Source organism: Nyctibius grandis, chromosome 2, assembly GCF_013368605.1.
Source record: "Nyctibius grandis isolate bNycGra1 chromosome 2, bNycGra1.pri, whole genome shotgun sequence".
NCBI classification, from domain to species: Eukaryota; Metazoa; Chordata; class Aves; order Nyctibiiformes; family Nyctibiidae; genus Nyctibius; species Nyctibius grandis.
The window spans coordinates 34,951,148-34,973,388 of NC_090659.1; positions in this window are offsets into that span (position 1 = coordinate 34,951,148).

The window sequence follows — 22,241 nt, forward strand, 5'->3', positions numbered from 1 at the left end:
GTGAGCTCACAGCTGTGCACACTTAGACCCCAAGCACAAACACGTCTGGTCCCCTTCTAATTTCAGGTCCTGAAACTAGAAAACATTGAGTTATCCCAAATGGTAAGACTGAATGTCAAAACATATGAAAAAGGAAAGTTTGGATTCCTGTGGCTCTGGGCTTTGTGTCTGGGTCCTCTGCAGCCTACTAAGATGTGAGCACTCAGTGAAGCCTTCCCCATGCTTCAGATATTCGTAACTGCTTGCTTTCTCTCTCTCACATGCAATCTGGTTTCTAAGGAGGTGAGAGTTTGTTCAACAGCCTTTCCCTCACAGGCAGCATTAATGAGGTCCTTCTCTTCCACTGACACCCTATTTTCCGGCAACATGTAGGAACTTAATATCTTTAAGACTACTTCTTGCTTGTCTTATTAGATCAAAATTGGCCAACAGGCTCACAAAAGGTTACAGAAGAGACAAACAGGCAAAAGACAAACAGGCACAGATGCAGACAGCAAGATCCTTGTTTCCTTAAGAAATGTTAACATTTTAGCTTTCACTCTTAAAATGAGAACCAAAGATGACTGAAGGAACGTCTGGAAAGAAACAGTGCTTTTCTGCTCATGCAGTTCGTCAGACCTGGAGACCTTCAGGTCAGGTCAGTGGCTGAAAGAGTCTGGCTGTAGGTGTCAAGGTCTCCTCTCCCATGCTTGATCAGTCCGGGCAAGTGTGAATATCACCCTGTCCCTGCTGACCTGCTGACCCACGGCAGAGCTTCACGGGTTTCCTCTCACATTTTCAGTCTTTGCTGACTCTCCCTTGCTCTGCATTTTCTGGTGGTCTTGGTTTTAATGTCTACCAGGGTATCCACTCTGAGCTGAAGGAGGACATCATTAACGTGTGTCAATGTGGAAAAATATTCTACTAATTTAGTCCTTTAACAAATTAGTTAGAGTTTTGCTTTCCTCAGCAGCTTGCTTGCAACGATCCTTCTTTCTCCCTCTTCCTACTCCCAAATATCACAAGCCTGAATAGATGAAACCACTTGTGAAAGAGCTGGTATCCAAATAGGTGAAAAAGACTTCCATAACTGCTGCGGGTATCAAGCTGCTTCCCTTGGAGGCTTTAAACTGGGCCACCCTTTATTCTTCCTATTCCAGCTACTGAGCTTCCAAGTGTAGGTGTTCTGTGCTGGCAATAACTCACTGCTTACAATCACACACCAGAGCTATAGTCACTTACCACTTGTCTAGATGGGTTCTGAATACTCTTTTAGCCACAGCAGTGTCTTTTCTCTGGTGCCAGATGAGTCTTTTCCAGGTACCTTCAACACCGCCCCCTAAAATACTTGCCAGCAAACCTTGGCTCCCTCTTGTCCTTGTCCTGGACCCCTGCCCAGGTGCTGGGGCTGGCAGGAGGAAAAAGTCCAGTATGGACCCCAGCAAACCACCACCAAAAGTGGCAGCCCAGTCCTGTGTCCCAACAGAGGTTCTCCTTTCATATAACCACGTGCTTAAAATGACAGCAACTTGAAATTTTATCAGAGAGTATAGAGGGATTTATGTTCTGGAAACAGCTGTGCTCATGCAGGTTGTTACTGTGGTGTGGGAAGTCTCAGACCTTGGGCTCCAAGGTTTCATTTTTCTTAAAAATTATTGAAATGAAAGGAAATAATAGTGCTTAAAATATTTTCTCTAGACTTTTTCCTTTTTGTGGGGGAAATTAAAAAGTAAATTTTAAATTCTAAAACAGAAAGGATGTTTCTTTTCAGAAATACCTGAAGATGTGATTTTGGACCAGTTTGGTCCCAAAGTCAAGATTTCTTGTCTGGTAATTCCTACCAGCTCCTTGTGCTATGTAAAGCAAGGACTGTTAGCTTGAAGGCAGCAGGTGATTACAGATGCTGTAATATTTAACTTTCAGCGATACTGTTGAAAGAAAAGCAGAGATAGTCTTACAGGTTGCTAGACTTTAGGTGGTTTAGTGTGCCATCAAAAGGACATCACAGCAGCTACCTACAGCTTATTGAAGATGGAAAACACCAATTTAATGTGGAGTCATTACTCATAATTATGTTCAAATTCTGCTTTAATAATGTCCATATTTGCAATACTGTAAACATGAAAATGAATTTGGCTGAAAGAGTGCCAGTGTGAAGCGGCATATAATTTTGTTTTTGTTTGTGCTGTACTCTGCATAATTACTGTAATTATGCATATTAGACTGTTCTGTGGAATGGCACCAGAAGGTAGATAATTTTGTCAATAACTGGCTGTAGCAGCTTATATATATTTTGCACCATCCACAGAAGTGCTTTGAAGATCATTTAATACTGCTGATTTGCCCATAATAGGTCAGAAATTATTGCTGCTGTTTCCAGAATGTCTATCTGGAAGAGATGTCTTTCAGAAAAAAATCAGGTGCTACCAAAAAAATCAGAACTTTGTGTCTGAGAAAACAGAGCAAAAAAGAAAAAAGGGCACATATTTTCAAAGAGGATAAAATCTTTAACTAGCTGATAGGGCTACTATCGGTATAAGATGACAAGGAGCTGCTTTGAAATCCTTAGAGGTGTGTTTCAGTTCAGATTATACTTTGCACAAGAAATTGCAAATATGCTCAATGCCATTTACTTCATTTTCAACAGAAGAAGTTTAGATCAAGATATTTTAATGAACTGACATGGAAACTTAATTTTAAAATGAGACTAAGCAGAAGCACATTGATACTAGAGAAAACAAATTGGGGAGGGAATGCATGTGGGAAAACCAGGGTCAGGCAGGGTGAGGTAGGCATGGGGTGAGATGCTACTGGGGTAAATGCAGAGGTTCAAAGCGAAGGTGGTATTTAGGAGATGATTCCTTCAAATGTTCAAGAAAAATACTTAAAAGTTGCCTTTTCTGATGTATGAGATAATTGTTAGTAGTGGTATTATGTTAAATGGAGCCCTCAGCCATTTTCTGAGAGTGTTTTGTGCACAGCAACGGGGGCCACGGCGCCGAGGCCAGTTCTCCTGCAGCTCTGGCTCCATATGGCCACCCAGTTGCAATGGGTGAGCCTTTCTCAGCACTGAAAAACCTGACACAGTGGGTCCTGAGGACCCAGCCCTGTCCCTCTATTTGAGGCAGGTGTTTCTGGGTGGTGGACTGCAGACACTGTGATCTAGGAGAGCCTGGTGCATGGATCCGTGTGCTGGTCCCATGCTGTCTATGAGCAGCGACCTGCTGGCAATAGCCATTTTCACAGCTGCGTTGCTATCCCTCAGCATGATGGAAATGGCACAAGGCTTTTTTTCTGCTGAAAGAAACACGAGTGGATGGGTAGTGACTCATTTGTCACAGAATCACAGAATCACAGAATGTTAGGGATTGGAAGGGACCTCGAAAGATCATCTAGTCCAATCCCCCTGCCGGGGCAGGATTGCCTAGACCATATCACACAGGAACGCGTCCAGGTGGGTTTTGAATGTCTCCAGAGAAGGAGACTCCACAACCTCTCTGGGCAGCCTGTTCCAGTGTTTGGTCACCCTCACCGTAAAGAAGTTTTTCCTCATATTTAAGTGGAACCTCCTGTGTTCCAGCTTGCACCCATTGCCCCTTGTCCTTGTCCTTGTTTGTCAGAAAAGTTTGGAAACTAGTCACTGAAAGCAAATGTGGAGTTGTCTGGGGAGATGAGCAGGGCACAGGGTGTAAAGCTGTCGTGATTCTCTTCTGTATGTTGTGCTGCACGGACTCGTCAAATTAGGACTCAGTTCTGTGGGAGGGATGCCTGAGTGACACTGCTGGTTAGATGCATTAAAAATGCCCTCAGCTCTGGCGAAGCAGGAATGCTGCTGCTAGATAAGAGCAGTTTCTCTGAGAGGGTCCGCTCCTGCTTTATGTCTCCTTGGGTTGAATGGATTCACTCTGAAGAGGAAGCTGCATGAAAAATTTCAGTGTAATTTTTAGCTCTGCTTCAATGGGTGTAGTTTGGCAGGACTGGTTTAAGATACACAGTCTGTGTGGGACACACTGTTATTTATCATGTATTGATCTGGCAATAATAACCCATGCTTTCCTGAGATGTAATGCTTGTGACTCCCTTTTTGTTTGGTAAAACTGACCTGCTGCTTGTGATTCATTCAAAATGCAGCAGCACACCTTATTGTGGATTTGAGCTAGCACATTCAGCCTGCTCTGCTTTCTTTTTGTGCCCAAATCACAGTAGTTGTAAAAATATATAACTCCAAAAGGAATTAACATTGGTTGTATACAAGATCCTCTCCTTGATCTCTGATGGGACTCTGCACTCTCATGCCATGTGGGATTCTGGGTTTTGCCATCATGCTGGAAGTCAGAAAGTAATTGTGATTTTGCTATGGCAGCTCTGGCAAAAGGTCATTTAATCCCCTCTGAAATTTGACTAAATTAATTTCCACTCTTAAAAGCAGCCGCAGATAAACATATTTTTCCCTGAGTGATTTGAAAAGATGACTGTTTCTTTATTGACTGATGTGTTTTTCAGTCAGACCACTCTTACTGTGTTGACTTTGTCGACTATTTAAGTTAATAAAATGTTATTTTGTCTTTGTTGGTTACCTCAAACATATTTGTGTTCTTCAGATAAAATTGTTATTTCTTTGGTTAGTATATAAAAAAAAAGGTTATGGAAGTTGCACAGCATTGTTTATCAGCACATAGTCCTAGGGAAGAACGCTGTCATAATTTAAAACTCAAGTCAAAATCTCATCTTAATAAGCAGGGTTAGAAAGTCCAGTCAAATGACAGAACATTGAAAGAAAAGATAAAATTAATCTGAAAATTCAGAATTAAATCAGATGGTGAGATTTAACTGTAGACTAATCAGCTAAGGAAAGCAGCTGGACTGTCACTGTGATAGTGCTAAAGAGCAGAATTTGAGCTCTACAAGTTAATAAGTTGTCTATCAATTTCCAGTCTAATTAGAACTTGCAATAATAAGTCAATTTTCTTTTTGATTTTTTTGCTTTTAAATCACATTAACATCTAACAGAATGATAGTTCAAGTTTCAAAGCTACTCTCCCACAAACAATGAAGACATCCCCTGAGTAGGTCTGTCCCTTCCCAATGGATTACCTGCGCTTGCCTTCACAGGGATTTAAGTATGTGTTTACTATGAGCTGGGGTCCAATCCAGTTTCTTCTTTATAGTTTGCAAATGTAGGGTTTAGATTTAGCATTCAGTAGGCAGAAATCTCTCAGGCACTCCTTCTCCAGGATGAGTGGTACCTGTGGTTGGGTACTGGTATGGAAGATGTAGTTCTCCATGGCTTTCTGGAGTCACTGGCACGGCTGGGGCCAGTGTTGTTCAGATCTGTTTGTGGTCTGAACACCTTATTTCCCCAATAAATTTTCGAGCTGAAGAGTCTCTGCACTGCTTTTTTTCTGATGGCACAGTTTGTGAACTTTGCTGCTCTGCTATTAACGCTCTTGTTCTGAGGACATCTTGGCCCCAGTTTTTAATCTGTACTTTCATTCCTGAGATAATTTTTCTATCTTTCATATAGAAGTGTATAGCAAAGAGGAGGCCACACAGATAGAAGCATCTGTGCTTCCTCACTCTGTGCTGCACTTCCCTGGGCGATATTAGTAGCTCTCAGAGTGCTTCCTACAAGGTCAAGCAATCCAAGCATACTTGAAGAATTTAGACATACAGTTTCACCCTGTTTTTCAGGAGATCTCAAATGAAAGTCTGTCTTGTTTTGATGCATGAGTCTTTAGTGCTACTGCTTGCCCAAACTAAATTCTCCAGCATAAAATCAATCAGGTATTCAAACTTGTATAGTGGAAAGTCTAAATGTCATTCATTTACTTGCAGGGATGTGACAGTCTTTATTGACTTCTTAAAAATAGTGAGTTATTTGCACTCCTTGGAATATCAAAAAAAGAAGGAAAAAAGGTATCTATAAATTGATGTTGCCACATTCTTTTTCTAAATTCTGGATATCAAATTATAGCCTACTCCTACCTAACATAAACAAAGACATGCTATGTCAGACCAGGCACCACCTAAACAGGTATCCTGCCTTTTGTCCAGGAGCAGATACTTGAGTGAGAGAGGTAGATCGCAGAAAGTACACAGTGATACTTCCCTGAATACTCTCCCAAATGCTAGGGATTTGTGGCTTGAGGTCTTCCGTATTGCAAGCCTGCTTAAGTCTGTGGGCAGGTTTGGTACCCTCAAGCCAAAAGTCTCTCCAGACCTGCTGCAGAAAGAGTCCTAAGCTGAGAGAGGAGCACTTGAGCCTCTTGTGTGTCCCGGGCCATCCTGGATACGTCTCCTGCCCATGGGAGGGAAGGTCACCTCCAGCTATGTGAGAAATGCTGATGTTGACCTGGTTGGAGGAGCAGTTGGAGCTGTGAGGCAGAGAAGGCCAGAGGTTAAACATTATTAGCCGCACCGCAGAAGAGCGATTGGTCTGGTCACCATCCCCACAGTCAAGTGCATGGTCCGCACTGGCACTCACCTGACCCAACTCAACAGTGTCACTGCAGGTGGAAATCCTTACAGCGCCTATTCCAGCATGCAGTGGGCCTTCTCTCCTCGCTTCATGCACAGTTGTTTGTTATGGAAACTACAACAATTGTTGTAGAATCACCTGTATGAATAAATCAGTGCCAATTTTTAAACTTGAATAGTTCCTTCATGTTAATAATGCTAAACGATTATAACAAAGTTGTCCTTTTTATAAGAAGTACAGGACAGGCTTGCACAAGTTTTTAAAAAGACTTGTGACTCTAGTTGGAGAGTCACAACTAAACTAGGATTAACGAAATAAGAATTTTTTGAGTACAAGCCCAATAGAGCTCAACAAGAAAAGACTTGATTATTGGCAATGCTTAAATTGATTTACTTCAACTAAATAATAATATATGAAATAAGTCATATGCCGAGTAGATCATGGACAAATAAGTTCTTTTTTAAATTTGCCAGCGTGTTCCCAAAGAAGGATGTTTTAATTTTTGATAGAAAAGCAATTTGGTCTGTTTTGAATGAGACAGTTAATTTTTTGCTTACTGCAGCTTTGCTTGGAGTGGATGATAATCAGCAGAAAATTGGACAAAGTACCATGAATTCTTTTGTTGTCAGTCTTATGGATTACAGCTCTGACTTAATGAAGAAAATCAATGTCCCCACGTTATCAATATGTGAGAAACATTGGCCTTAAAACCCAATGTGCTCCCAAATAAGATTTACAGGGAGAAGTTTAGACAACTTTTCAGGAAAAGCACTAGGTCTCCTCCATGTGTTCTTTTTGCTAATGTGACTTCTTTTTCTTGCGTTTTGTGTATATGTATAGCTGTAATGTATTATGACTTGCTTAATTATTTTCTCCACCTTACTTCTTTTGTCTTCAGCTCTTACATCAGCATGTCCTGGGTGACATCTAAGTGATTTAGAATGTAAGATCAGTGACTGAATTCATCTACTTGTTTGTTGTCATAGTGGTAGAACCTAAAAGCTAAGAAGTTACTACTTTTTTTCCTTTGCCTTTAATTAGTTGTTTTAATTTTGAAATGTTTATTAAAATGCAAGTTAATTTTGAACTGACAGAGATCTCCAGACAGATGCAGTAGAACGCTGCCATGCATACGTGACTACATCAAGCACCTTCTGAAACAGTTCAGTTACCACACAGCTATACCTCATTAAAATATTCAATACTTTCATAAAATATTTTCAGATGCTTTAGTGCTGTTAGTCTTCACATGATTTGAAGGCTTTACTTATGTTTTCATGTAAAGAGCTGGTGCAGCTATACGTAGAGATCTGCCATGGAAACTTACTAAGGGCTATATTAATGCATCCCCACATGAAGAGCATGTTGTCTATAGCAATTGTCCACTCGTCCAATTCCACTGCAATGACACAATCCCTTGGAAGGTTTCTTGAATCATTTACTACCAGAATAGGTAGCAGTATTCTAGCTGAGAGTCATTAATAATATTGTATTATTATGTTTATACATAAAATTAAGCACACATATATGCACAAGGAGTAGTTTTCTATGTCTATGCACACAGGATATCCTCTCTTCTATTTCATGACTGTCCAAGTTATAGACTGGATGTTCTTTCAGAAAGGGCACTCAGGGAACAGTTTGATGTCCAAAGGAGAAGGCATGTGACTAATACTGAGATACACAGGGCATTTTGAGTGAATAGGCCTTTGGAGGCATAAATCTTGTTCCATGATTTGTTAAGCTTTTGTCATTTTTAAGAGAAATCATTGCTGTCCCTTCCTAGCTTCTGCCAGATAAAAATGGAAATTATATTTAGGAACAATATACAAGAGCACATATAGTACAGGAATATTTGACTTTCTTGAACTCTTTTTTCTTTAGATGGTTACACTCAAGGTTGAAAATGGCAACATGTACTGATGTAAATGATTTACCAGTTCCCTAACAGATTATGTTGAGAAGAAAACAACAAATCCAACAAGGAGAAAAAGCAAGAAGGAAACAGATGCAGATGTTTTGGGCTCACGAGTGAATACAGACACAGATAATTCATGTTGCACTCTGTCTTGCAAGAATTCATATTAGAAATGTTCAGGCAATATGGAAATAAAAGTACTTTTGAATACTGTAAATAAGCTCCCTCTTTTGAGGCCCTGTTGAAAGAAAATTAAGGCTAATGTAAGAATATCATATTATCATTAAAATAACTCCATAAAATAACATCACTTATATAGCAGAGGGCAAAAGTTGTGGGGAGGGGTCTGCAGAATTACTGAGGTCCGTTCAATCACATATGGTGGAGATAACAGCAACTTGAGTTCCTGTTTTTAAAGCAACACAGATGGTCAGATAAAGGAACAGAGAAAGAAGTAAAAAGTCTAGACATTTTTAACGTATGTTAGCAGCACTTACTTGATTTTTCATTCTTATTTAGTTTTTAAACATCTAGAATAGATGTGTGGAATGGCCTGACACTAACAGGGCAAGGCCAGTAAGTCCAAATGCCAATGCTGTCCACGCTGGTGATGATGCTGATCTTTCTGACCGCTTCTCGAGGCACATGATCCTTTATGGGTTTTGGTTCTCTTTACTGTGCACCTGGAGTTCACTGTATCTTGCCAGAGTGCTTTGTCGCTTGTGGTGACTAGAAGGAAGCAGTGGTCCTCCATGATACCTGTGATTGCTGGGGACTGGACTTGAAGTGATCCATAGCTAGATTATGTCTCTCCTTGAAGTTACCATCTCCATTTTCTTGTCCCATGTTATCTAAATTCCTCACTGGCTTTTCTGTCTACTAGCTAGAAAAGGATCTTAAAGTTCAGGAACGTTGCCAGAACCAGTTTTAAGGATGAGATCCAGACCCAGGAGGGAGCAAGGCAGAGGTAGGTGAGGGCTTGTCTCAACTGTTGTGTGTGTCAACTGCAGCTTTGTCTCTGCTAAGAAGTTGAATACTTTTGTGGTCCTGTCCTGTTGTGGCTCTGGATGGAGGAAGAACAGCTATCCCTGAAAACCTGCTCCTTCGGTCCGTCACTGCAGTCTCTAGCAAGACTCAAACGTGACATAGAGTGCTTGTACATCTCTTCCTTGCGTGTTTTATGTGACCTATTGTCAGGTGAAGAGAAGCCTGAAGTCTTGGCCTGATCAGAGGCATGAGATACAAGTGTCCCACATGGAGTCAAACCTCCTCCTCCAAGGTGTGCATGAGATGCACGGAAATCAAAGCAAAATTTTAGCTCTCAGACTGTGTCGTCTTCAGGCTTAAAAAGCAGGGCAACATTCTTGACTTTGATTAATTTTTTCTGTGAAGAAGATCGGATGAAATACACTGAAATTATGGATGAGCTGGGGCTAGAGAGAGTCCTTGCTGTAGCATGAGGCCGTGACAATGCAGTCATCACTGGTGCCAGTGCAGGCTCTGAGCTGACAAATGCTGACTTCTAAGAGAAACTCTGAAGACTGCAGAGAGAATTGAAGTTATACACAACCATAAATATTTAATTCCTATTATTGCATGCTGAGAACTGCGGCACTATCTGCAAAACACTATAAAACATAGCAGCGTAAAACATATCAGCAATGCAAATATGCTGTAAATATTGTAGGGAAAACAGAAGCGTAACATTAACTCTTAAACTTATTTATAACTCTAGACCTCAGGATTCTCTTGTGCATTGTGGTAATATTTTGTAATTATACCAGCAGTTCAAAATGACCAATTTTCCGCTGGCATAAAATATGTTGTGATTCAATTAAAGCAGAAAGTTAATTTAAGTGGAATTGCGAAAGACTAAATCAATTATGAAGATTGCTATTATTAGATTTGAAAGTCTAGCAAAATTAGTCAAGTTGTGTAGCACCACATTTTCTCATTTTTAATGTAAGAAGAAAGATTAGTCCATCGTTGTTTCCTATGGTTTAAGGAGGGTAATTCACTAAATTTGAGAAGGTAACATTTTCAGTCATTAAGATGTAATAAAATAATCACTCAGACTTCAATGGTATTTTGGCAGAAATAGGTGCTTCTTTCCATTGAAAACAGAGGTAGTCCAGCCAAAACCTGTGCCTTTGGCTTTGAAAGTGCTGTGCCAAATCCTTAGGAAAGCTGTTATTTGTTTTCCTCATGCTCCCATTCTGCCCTGTAAGCCAGGTTTCCCAGAAGCAATGATTTTCACGAGTGAGGGGGAGTGATGTCTTTAGGCATGATGGGACATGCAGTTGGACCACAGAACTTGGCCTATAGCAGGAGCAACGTGAGTCACTCAGATGACAGTTACTAGTTCTGCTTTGCCAGTTTTTTATTTGAGATTTTGTTTTTCTGTAGCAAAATTCAGAAATAGAAACCTGCTTTTCAACTCTTTCCGTTTTCAATCAAATTTCTTATCAAGCAGTTTTAAAGAGTTCTCCTCCCTTGCCCTTATCCTGACCTACACAAGCTGTGTATCTGGATTGGTGGTTACTTTTCAAATACATCGGTATGTTCAACCTATTGATCAAGTAGCTAGTGAAAGCGCTAGAGGTGTATTTATTATTCCTGAGTGTTATGATATGCCAGTCTTTCCACATTGCCAGAGAAGAACATTGTGTCTCCCCAATACTCATCCTTTCTTCTGCTCTTCCCTGCCCAGTCAGTGGCTTGCTTATAGAAAGCTAATGAATGTTTAACTGAAATAGGGACATTATCAGCTTTTCTAGGTGAGGAAAACTCCCCAGGGGATAGTTCAAGAGGCTGGAGCTACTAACAGAAGTCATACCAGTGTGGCTTCAAAGAAGTCCTATGGCCAGGGAGCTGAGGTCTGGTAGGGACAGTGGGGCAGGTTGGAATCTTGGCTGATCTGTGGTTTGGGGGCTGATATTTCTGCCTGTTCATGAGAGGGATGGAGAACTTACCATAAATCCTGACAAAGCGATGCAAGTGGAGCCCTAGGATGTATCTTCTCAGGTCATGGCCATAGGCTACTCTAAAAGACACATAGTGTAGTGGAATAGCTTTTCTGCCCAGCCCTCTTATGGTATCATCAGACAAATGCAAAATCCTGAGTTGAAGTGGTTCAAAAGGTTTTCAGCGCAGAAGCTATGACTGCTTAGCTTACTCTCAGGCTGAAAGTTGTTTGTTGAAGTTTTTCGGGGTGTAGGGGTGGTGATTTCTACCTCAATATCAGCGCTATCTTGAACTGAGTTGGAATAATTCAACCCACTGCACTTTGTGCTAAACTGTACTGAGGATATGTGCAAAATCATTCACTACATCTCAGATAACCTCTAGCTGAGCAGTAGTAATTTCATTGCTTACAGTTGTGTTATATAGCTGGAGTCTTTATAAGCTTCCAACAGCAAAAAGTTACATTTGGCATTGTTATTTATACCAGGTATATGAATTAAAAAAATGAGGTTAGCTGAAGTAATTTTCCAACAGAAATACATCTATGCTATCAAGTCTAAAAATGTCGTATGATCTCATTTCTCCTCTCCCTTGTTTCCTCCCTTTCTCCCCTCCTCACTCCCTCCTTCCCCATATATACATAGGAGATGATTATACTGATAAGTATTCCAAGAGTGGTCCTTGCCTTAGATGAGTTGACAATAAAACCCCACTACCAGGAAAGAAAACTCTGACAGGTGTTCCCACTAGGCAATTTAACACAAATGTCTCTATGCTTTCACTTTTTGCAGTAAATCTGTGTCAGTCTGACTGAACACTTTAACACTAATTCTTAATGTTCTTACTTCTGATGGTTGGTCTCACCTACAAACACCATTGTCTGGCTTCACCCTTCAAGAGTTTCTTTCTCCTAATAACAACAAAAAAAATCCCCTAAAAGTTTTTAAAATGCTATCTAATGATTGGTCATACAAATTCATGAGTTAATTTAAAATAACTGTGCTTGGCAGCTGGTAGATCACAGAATCACAGATTCTTAAATTCTTAAATTACCATTTAATAGTCCAAGCTTAAAAGGGTGCAGATTCTCAGTATCTTTTATCAGCAAAAAACTTTTCAGTATTCAGACAAACTGCTTTGCAGCACTCAAGCAAAAAGCCAGCCATGGTAAAGTGAAGTCTTACAATGCTTTAGAGTGGTAAAAATAAATCTCACAAGAAACAAAACCCTTGCTCATAACTTTATGTATCTTGCTGGGAAGCTGCTTTTTCAAGGCTTGCATGAAATCAGCTAATGGCGTGCTGTCAAGGCTCAGATTTCACTTCAGCAATGGTTTATATTAGTTTTTTAAAAATTTACTATGAACTGGCTTAACCTAAACTGAGAGAAAATGCTCTTAATTTGAGTAACACTGTCTATAGATGGTTGTGCAATAGTGTGATATTTGCTATGAAGTTGATTTAATTTAATTGGTACAGCCAGTCCTTTGGGGCCCTCATTTTAGGAGACAGCGATATGCATTTCTTTAGTGCAGCATCCTTGACTTCCATTCCCCAGGACTCATTTGCTACATGTATTTGGCAGGAGGAGCAAATTTCTCACTTAAACTCCTGCTCTCCAGCCGCTAATCCTTCTGGATTTGTTCTGCAATTTCCACTGCAAAACACCATCACGGTACCCAAGCCAAACGAGCTGGTTCAATGCAGGAGACAGCTTTGCCCGAGCAGTGTGCAGCTTCAGGTAGGCTTGCTCACCCAGCTGAGAAGCAGCTCTAGCGTGATGGAGAGCAGCACACCTGTGTTGTGGACCTTGCTCATACCTGGCATAAACTGCTATGGTACTTTGGTATGTGGGTGCATTGCAAAATTGTCCCATTACAAGTAGATGTATGAACGCATAATTAAAACTTAGCTGGTATTTAGACTCTTTTATTCACTATAAAAAAGCCTGTAGTGTGCAGCATACTTCTAATGTGCTGAGGTTCCTGCTAAATATTAATCTACCAGCAGGTTCTGAATCTACACTCCAGGTAAAATCTGATACTTTTGACATTACAGTTTAAACTGGTGCTTGTTGCAAATCACTCAGAGATGGTGGATTTTTTTCTTTCTTCTGTTTACTTTCCCACAGGAAAAATGGTGAAGTTCTGGTCAGTGGTACAGACAGGGGATATTTTTATGTGGTTCTAAAAGTCCCCCCTCTAGGCTCTCCAAGGTTGCCTGTTGGGAGAGTTCTTGTTGCTGGTGATGACAAAATGGTATTACTCAGTTAGTCTTAAGAATAGGGGAATAAATCTACCCTCTGCTCAGAGCTGGACCTGCTTCAGGCTCTGCCAGGCTAAGAGTTATGGAATGCCCTTTCGAACTGTTGTGAAATCATTAGTAACAAAATCTATGAGAATGAAAATGACCTATGGTGATTTTTTGTGGTTGGTCCGTTTGTTAATGCCAAGAGCTGTTCAAGCTGTGGCTGGTTCATGGTCTACCTGCCAGGATGCTGCCCTTTGCTGGTGCCACTCAGCCAAACTGGTGTTAGCCCAGCTGCTGGTTTGTGCATTCAGCTTAGGACAGAGTATATGCTCTTGCTTTTCCTTCACCCTGCAGTAGATGGGGAGGCACCTTTTTCTGCTTGTGTTCTTCTGGATCCTTCTTCTCCCTGGGAATGTGGGCCTGGGTTTCAGGTCCTTATGAACTGGGATGTACCTGAGGTGCACAGATGGAGCTGAGGAAGAGGGCTGTGTTCCTGGTTTGCAGAAGCTATGTCACTGCTCAGATCTTCTAGTCTTCATTCCTTTTACCTTTTTAGCCTTTTGCTTTCTTGGACCCTCTTCCTGCTGGTAGCCACTCTCCTGCCAGCCTTAGATGGTCCTGTTTTTCCACACACACTAGGGGCTGTCATCCTTTAGCTCCTGTGCCGACATCCTGCCAGCCCATTATTACTTGCAAAACTTAGAGGTGAAAGTCCACAGTAAAATATCAAAGTTGCTAATGTTGTTTCTGCCCTGAAAAGTGTTTCCTTCTCTTTTGTTTTGAAATATAATGGCCATGCAGCTCCTAAGTGTTTCCAGGACTAACTGAATGGCTTCAGGATTGCTCTTGTTCCAGGCGAGAATCCAGTACCCAAATCTTTATTTGAGGGTTGAGAACTACATTAGGAGTGCTGGTGTCTCTCAGTTCATTGACATTAATGAGATGTTTTCAGAGAGTGCCCCAGCAGCACCCGATCTTTTCCCAGCAACAAGACTTGTGGATGTTTATTCAAGACACTCCCTTTTGGGGCTTATTCTGCCACTGCCTTTTATTGCTGCTGTTTCTCAATATTTTTCCTATTTCTTTTCCCTGCCGGTTTCTCTTCTGTTTTCCATTCACTTCTTTTTAAATTTCCCCTTCTCAGAGGCTTTTACTGACCACTCACACGCCCACAGTGTTCAACCCCCAGATTGCTGGTGCTGACACTACGGTGTTAGAACTAAACCTGGTTTTGCTAAAACTGAATGAGCAAAATTAAATGCACGTTAGCTCACCATTTCAGGCTGCCTGTGGACTGCAGCTAACAGCTCCACATCCATTAGTGCTCAGCCAACAGTAAAACACTTTTCATCATATCTGTGAGAGTTAGAAACGCATATTAAAAACCATGTGGTTAAGGCTCCTGATGATCCGAATGCCTCCTCCAAGCCTCGTAAATACATAAAGTTGTCACATATTTCATGCTCATAATTTGCCATGGACATGAACTACCAGTTTTTGCTTATAGAAGTTGAAGCATAAATGAGAACTTTCATTTTTGTTTTTAATTTCAAAGTGTTTGTCAGAAAAGAGGATGGAAATAATGGGAAGAACACTAAGTGAAGGATGATTTGTGCTTTTTCCTTTTTTTTTTCTTTTTAACCTAACTTTCCTTCCCAGCTAACCCAGGTGGCATTTATCTGCTAATAGGCTGACTACTCACTCTTATCAGCTGCACTGTCATAGCTAAATACCTCCTCAAGTCAGAGTGGTGACAGTTGTTGTGTGATGTTTGTTGTGTTTTGGGGTGCCCTGGGGACTCAGCCAAAAAATTTCAGCACTTACAAGCACTGCCATTGCTTGAGGTGGAACATGAAGAGTGCATATAGAAACTGGGAGGTAAACTGTAATATAAGCTCACTTGGGGTTACACTTGACCTAACGTTTCATCCAGTTCTGCATAATGGAACTGAGAGAGAGGTGCTTGATAACACTAATTAGGAACTGAGTACTAAAACTGATATCGCTAAGCAGCAAATATAGTTGCAATAGAGAGGATTAGAAGAACAGGCACAGTTCAGAATTGAAATATTTGTCTAGTTATTTCCAATTCCAGTTATGGCCAATGCACACTCTGAACTGAGTGTTTAGCAGCACTTAGTGTGTCTGTCATCCACTGAGCTCCCCCAGTAGCAATAGTTTTCACTCACCTGAGAGATTTTTTTTTAGGAGATCCTAAACTCTATGGTGAAGCTGCTTGTGCTGTAAACCTAGGGACAGAAGACACAGAATCACAGAATCAACCAGGCTGGAAGAGACCTCAGGGATCATCGAGTCCAACCGCTGCCCCTACACCACCCTGTCAACTAGACCATGGCACTAAGTGCCATGTCCAGTCTTTTCTTAAACACATCCAGAGATGGTGACTCCACCACCTCCCTGGGCAGCCCATTCCAATGTCTAATAACCCTTTCTGTAAAGAAATTCTTCCTGATGTCCAACCTGAACCTCCCCTGGCGAAGCTTGAGGCTGGGCCCTCTTGTCCTATCGCTAGTTGCCCGGGAGAAGAGGCCAACTCCCACTTCACTACAACCTCCCTTCGGGTAGGTGTAGACTGCAATAAGGTCACCTCGGAGCTTCCTCTTCTCCGGGCTAAACAACCCCAGCTCCCTCAGCCGTTCCTCGTAGGTCAGACCCTCCAGACCCTTCACCAGCTTGGTTGCCCTCCTCTGGACTCGCTCCAACACCTCAACATCTTTCTTGAAGTGCGGGGCCCAGAACCAGACACGGTACTCGAGGTGCGGCCTCACCAGTGCCGAGTAGAGAGGGACCATCACTTCCCTAGACCAGCTGGCTACACTATTCCTAATAGAGGCCAGGATGCCATTGGCCTTCTTGGCCACCTGGGCACACTGCTGGCTCATGTTTAGCTGGCTGTCGATCAGCACCCCCAGGTCTCTTTCCACCGGGCTGCTTTCTAACCACTCTTCCCTCAGCCTGTAGAGCTGCATGGGGTTATTGTGGCCGAAGTGTAAGACCCGGCACTTGTTCTTGTTGAACCTCATGCCGTTGGTCTCGGCCCATATATCTAACCTGTCCAAATCCCTCTGTAGGGCCTTCCTACCCTCCAGCAGATCGACACTGCCACCCAGCTTGGTGTCGTCTGCAAATTTACTGAGGGTGCACTCAATCCCTATGTCTAGATCATCTATAAAGATATTGAACAGCACCGGCCCCAGAACTGAGCCCGGGGGAACACCGCTAGTGACCGGCCGCCAGCTGGACTTTGCCCCATTCACCACCACTCTCTGGGCTCGGCCATCCAGCCAGTTTTTAACCCATTGAAGAGTCCACCCATCCAAGCCCCGGGCAGCCAGTTCGTCCAGGAGGATGCTGTGGGAGACAGTGTCGAATGCCTTACTGAAGTCTAGATAGACTACATCCACAGCCCTGCCCTCATCTACTAAGCGGGTCACTTGGTCATAGAAGGAGACCAGGTTGGTCAAGCAGGACCTGCCTTTCCTGAATCCATGTTGGCTGGCCCCGATGCCCCGATTGTCCTGCATGTGCCGTGTAATGGCACTCAGGATGATCTGTTCCATCACCTTGCCTGGCACTGAGGTCAGGCTGACAGGCCTATAGTTCCCTGGATCGTCCTTCCGACCCTTCTTGTAGATGGGCGTTACGTTTGCTAATTTCCAGTCAGCTGGAACTTCTCCAGTTAACCAGGACTGCCGGTAGATAATCGAGAGTGGTTTGGCAAGTTCATTTGCCAGTTCCTTCATTACTCTGAGGTGAATCCCATCTGGGCCCATAGACTTGTGGGTGTCCAACTGGCACAGCAGGTCACTAACCATCTCCTCCTGGATCATGGGAGGTTCACACAGGCCCCCGTCCCTGACTTCAGGCTCTGGGGGCCGAGTCTCCTGAGGACAACCGATCTTGACATTAAAGACTGAGGCAAAGAAGGCATTGAGCACCTCTGCCTTTTCCTCATCCCCTGACACTACACTACCCTCCTCATTCAGCAAGTGGTGGAGGCTCTCCTTGACCCTCCTTTTGCTGTTGATGTATTTGTAAAAGCTTTTTTTGTTATCTTTGACTGTAGCAGCCAAATCGAGCTCTAATTGAGCTTTGGCCCTTCTAATCTTCTCCCTACACGACCTGGCCATGTCCCTATAGACCTCCCAAGTTACCCGACCCTTCTTCCAGAACAAGTAGGCTCTCTTTGGTCTACTCTCAAGTAGACCAACCCCAAAGTGTCAAATAATTTCCATTATGTCTGTGGCAGGTGGAACCCTACAATGTCCAGCTTTAACATTAAAAATCACAAACCCTAAACTGAAACTTTTGTGGACAGATGATAACCAATAAACAGTGGCAGCACAATAATAATGTTGTCAATAAAGATTCAACTGAAAAATGCTAACAGAAAATATTGCATCTTCCTGGAAGTCGTACTAACGCCAAAATGCTAATCAAGTCTTCAGTGTTTTTCATTTCTACTAGGGTTTTATGAAGTTCAACTTTGAAAACCATATGTACATGAACAAGTTTTAAGAGCTTTATGTTTTGCATACAGGTTTTATGTAAATATGTTTTGAATATACATACATCCATACTTTGTGGAATACTCTCCAAAGGTGATGCAGAGGACCCAGTATAGAAAGAATAACTTCTTTTATTGTGTGAATAATTCAAAAAGTCATGAGCTAAGTATTATATAAATGTTAATTTTAGAGATTTGCATGTGATTAGGCAAGGTCCTGCATAAGAGCAGTGGTTTTTTTAATCATGATTTTTAAAATGAATTTGTGTTTTTTTCTATCTGGACAGATTCAGAGTTAACTAATGAAAACACAATTGCTATAGGCATGATTCATGCTCACAAAAAGGATGTGGAGAAGGGAATGGATGTTTTGGTCCCTGGAGAACTGCGTAGATGCATGTGCTTCATGTTACCCATCTAGTGTGTGATTCTGCCTTTCATGTAAAGTGTGCTGTATGCTTTGCTGGAGCACCGCCTTGTTCCCAGGAAATGAGGATGAACTGGAAGCTTCAGTTTCTAGAGCTCTGAATTCTCTACAGCTTTTGTGATTGCAGAAGCGAAAGTGTGTGTTTGTTACAGACATTTTTCCTTTCTGTTTTTGTTATCTTTTTGCTTTGGTATCCCTGAGGCACCTAGTGTGCTGGATATAACATGGATACAAACTCCTTGCTACTCAAGACAACGTTAGGTTGAAAGACCGGGCTTGCAAAGCCAGTGTCGTATTGCGGTGTCAGTGATGTGTTTGCCCTCCATATTCAATGCGGCTGAAGTGGCACTTGGTCAGTCGTGCCCTCCCGGGGGCCCTGGAGCTGCATGGCAGCCTCGTGGCATGCTTGCCGCGCTCAGGAAGGCGTCTTCCAGCGGTCCTGGTCGGCAGAGATTGCTTAGCCTGACTCATGTTGTTAAAGATTCTGGGAGATCAGATTATGAACAGCCCAAATGGAGCTGGATTTGGCCAAGAAAGTGGAATATGCCTGAGGGGATTTGCTTTGTTTTGTTGTACTTATTTAGGTACAAATGAAAGTATGACAAATGTCATAGAAGCCCATGGGTGCAACCTTCATCTCGCCTGGGTTTGCTGTTTGAGACCTGATTAACCATGAAGACTTATTGCAAGAGTATCCTCTTCCTCATGGAACCATGATCTCTTTGGCACACTTCACCGTGCCAGTTAGTACATTAGAAATCTGAATGGCGGTGGGGAATATCTAGAGGCAGTGCCTGCCTAGTGTTTTTTTTTTAATTCAGTCATGCCCCTGGTCCCCGCAGTGTGCTGTGACAGTGGGTGGCACAACTCATTTATCCATTCTTGATGGTGAAATTCAGCTTAAAAGGAGAATAGGTTGAAATCCTGTGCCTCCCTATGTCAATGAAAACACTCTCATTAAGTTCAAATAACCTAGTATTTATTTTCCCCCTCAGGCACCAAAATTTAAAAAGAAATGATCACTTTTTTTTTCAATGTATCTTGCAGAATTATTTCCATATCCTGTTGCTGAGATGTAAATGTGATGGATGTACTGAGTTGACCAACAAGAGCACATTAAGTAGCCATAATGAAACTTGGATTAGTTGCTTGGGTATACTTGCTTTGTCTAATTTTTTTACTTATGATCCTGCCTTACCATAATTCCTGTGCACCACTGTTGTTATTCTCCCATACCTCTATGGAGAACTTCTGTCCCTATCCCCTTAAAATGGGCGCTCAGTCATACAGGCAACTGGATATGTCCTGCGAAGGCTGTTGCTCATACAATGAGCAAAGAGAATAGGAGAAAACAGCCTGCAAACCAGAATCATGTTGAAGACAGAACCAAGAATTCATATAAATTAAGCTTATTTGAGGAAAATATCTGTTCTCAGAAATAAAGGTAATCAAGTTGAAGACGAACCTGTGCTGCGTTCTTTCAGTCCATATTCAGAAGATGAACCAACAGCTCATTTTGAGGGCTTGATTCCAGGTTTAACACATTTCTCTAAATGCTGGGCAAACTGCAAGCTGTATGGAAACAGTGGGATGCAGCTGATACCTGAGGCTGGACCCAGAAATAGATAAGAGTGGATGTGAATATACAGAAATAAAGATTTGCTATGTGTAATACTTCTGCAATCGTCCAAAACAATGTGATACAGAAATCAATGGATTTAATAATTCTAATGAGAAAAGTGATAAAGATTACTGATTTTAATGAGTTCTTACAGGAGAGGCTGAAGGCTTTGATTCTACTATTTGTTCACATATTTTAGAGAACAGGCTGCTGCTTTGCACACACATGTAGCATACTAATAAGGTATTATTTTCCGCCTCTCAGATCTCTTTTGAATTCAAATATATCTATTAGCACCTTTACAGCACAGCTTATGCATATCCCAAGCCTATATGATTAACTATTTCTACTGTACCATTTGGTGGGTGGCACTGCAAATTAGAGAAAAATGCAGGGAGACTGAGTTTTCTTCTGTGAGTCTTAACATCCAGGATGGAAAATGCAGGGAGAAAAAAAAGAGAGATTTAAAGTCATTTGGATCTGCATTATTTGAGCTGGTAGGGATCCAGACTTTGTCATTTTAAGGCTGTATGAATATGGGTCAGGATGGTCACTAGTGGAGGGAAGCCTTGATAAGGGTTTTGAAGACTGTTTCAAGAGTAGAGGTCAGTACCAGCAAGAGTGGTGCTTGGTCTGGTGGAGGAAATGTGTAAGCATGGATGAGAATTGTTACCCAAAGGAAGATGCAAAGAGAGAGCTGGCTCAGGACAGTCAGCCCAGTAAGCATGATATTTTGCTGACTCTGAGCTAAGGTATTTGGCTGTTCCTGCTATGGCAAGATGATGGTAGAAGATGGGGACAGACCTTGCATAGGGAACCGAGGGAGGAAGAACAGGGAAAAGCCAGGAAAAAGAGCTTGTTTTTCTGCCTCTGTGAAACTCGTCGGAGTGGTGAGGCACTCACCCCATACTAGCCATCAGCCTGCATGCTCCAATGCCACCTTCAGGAGCATCCACCTGCCTGGCTTTTGAATGCTCTTGATGTGGGTAAAAAAGGCAGTGAGCTCACTCTGGTGCTCCTGGTAACCTCTCTTTCTCCATGTGCTTTGTGGAGGCTGTCCTCTCCTGGCCTCTGAGAGCAGCTTCAATATCTGAACAGTCCCGTTGGGTTTTATGTTTCCAGGAGACTCTGAAGGCTGCACTCCAGTCCTGGGAGGGCATTTGGGCTCCTTCTGTTGAAGACAATGAGAGCTGAATCAGGCCTGCAGGCTGCATTGATCTAGGGTTTTTTTCCTATTATATGCAATTTTTTCTAGCAGCTAAAATTGAAGTGTTGGGTTTTCTGAAAAATACAGTTAATGTGATGATCCAGCTCTGACAGGAGACCTGAGGTATGTCAATATTGATTGTCAGCCGCTGCATTTGTTCTCAGGACGTTTTGTGGTCTGAGGGAGCACTGCATGGATTGCTTCCTCTCAGAGGCATCTCTGGATTGAACATCTTTTTCTCCTTGATAAAAACAGGTTAACCGGTTGCAGCTCAGTCATGGGATGTGTCCACACCAGAGCTGGTTGTAAGTCTCTCCTTCAGCAAGCTCAGGTACAGCTGGCAAGGTATGTGGTAAGAAGGAACTCAGCACAGACTGCAAAAGCAGGGTAGGTATTTATGCAAGCTCTCAGCATCCCAGCAACTCTCCTGCTAGTGTTATCTAGGCTAGCAGTCTTAAAACTGAGCTGCCTTGACATTTTACTGCTCTGAAATTTTGGCATTGGGGTCAAAGAGGGGAAGATCAGTCTGCTGGATGGTGGTGCCTGTTAAGAGATGGGATATGGGTCTGCACCATTTACTGCAAGGGTATAAAAATGGACCATTTCCTTACCTCTCTTTGAATTTAGTACTGGGGCTACACTGTCTTCTGGAGTGGTGACCTGCTATGCCTCTCATTTCTGAGGGCTGGCTTGGGCAAACTTCTTTCTGACCCTGATCTCTAAGTGTTGCTGTTCATCATAGTCCAGATGGGACAAGGACAATGTGCTTTTCTATGCTTTCTTCCAAAGGACTATCCAGAAACTTCAAGGAGGTGTTGACTGTGGTTTCTAGCTATCTGGATGGGACAGATGTTGCAGAACACTTGGATC